Source organism: Montipora foliosa, chromosome 2 (genome assembly GCF_036669935.1).
Source record: "Montipora foliosa isolate CH-2021 chromosome 2, ASM3666993v2, whole genome shotgun sequence".
Classification (NCBI taxonomy): domain Eukaryota; kingdom Metazoa; phylum Cnidaria; class Anthozoa; order Scleractinia; family Acroporidae; genus Montipora; species Montipora foliosa.
The window spans coordinates 12,431,896-12,432,852 of record NC_090870.1 but is presented as its reverse complement, the minus strand read 5'-3'; the positions used below and the strand labels follow the sequence as shown (position 1 = coordinate 12,432,852).

General features: G+C 33.9%; 1 protein-coding gene across 1 annotated transcript in view; it reads left to right on the top strand.

Moving 5' to 3' along the window:
• Positions 1–957, top strand: part of LOC137991186 (adenosine receptor A2b-like) — a 6,854-nt gene continuing 5,897 nt past the window's right edge. The window contains exon 1 of the mRNA XM_068836302.1: positions 1–55. The gene's annotated coding sequence lies outside the window, so the exon portion shown is untranslated. The remainder of the gene's footprint in view (positions 56–957) is intronic.

Below are 957 nucleotides of genomic sequence, written 5' to 3'. Positions count from 1 at the left end.
TTCGTCTTCTCGAATTTTGTCGTCGATTTAGGCATTTCAACAGATCCCAAACAAGGTAAGAAATATTAAAAGGATTTAAAAAATTGTATTGAACTATCCTTTACACACAGCTAAACAAATATAATGCAGATATTATAAAAAAAAAATGACGTTGAGGATTGTAGGAAAAAAATTCAGAAGGATATCATATGGCAAAGATTCGCAAATATTTGAAACCTGCCGTATGAATGAATAGTCTTGATTTTCTCAAAATGACTAAAACATCGGTTTTTTCTCAAAAATAAATGAACAAATAGAGGACAGAATTAACGAAAAGGGCGTGGAAGAAAGAGCATCGCGGCAAAGCCATCGGAAAAGGTAGCTAAGCCATTTTGTTGTACGTTTTGCAACTTAAATAAGATTGTTCACTGAACCGGCTATGTTAAAGAAACCTTCAAAGCAAATTACCACTTTAACAAGCCGAGCATTACCGCGTTATTAACTGAAAATGATTTTTCAGTATTCATGACCGATAACAAAATGATTCAAGGAAAACCCAAGAACTCCCAGGTGCACTAACCAAATAGCGTGCAAAAGAACAAATATTAATTTCAATATTTTGGATTTATTCAAAATAGGCCATTGCAAAACAAGCAAAAAGAAGGCTTGTATACAGAAGGTACATGAAATAACTGTTATCAGAAGTGCGGCCTGAAGAATAATTGTAAGAAGAAAATTCAAGCGAGTGGTAAGGTTTATAACCAAAGTTAACAGCTAAACGCGTTCAAGCCCAAAATTCACTAACTAGAAAGAACAAAGCTAATGTTTCCTCTGACAATTAGCACGGATTAAAATTTCCTCACAGCATACGTAGGTTATCTAGCTTGAGAGATAACCTTTAAGCTGTATATGCGAAATTATGAACTGAATCATACCGTGAGGACGGAAAACACATTGACTTTTATATTGATATTCATT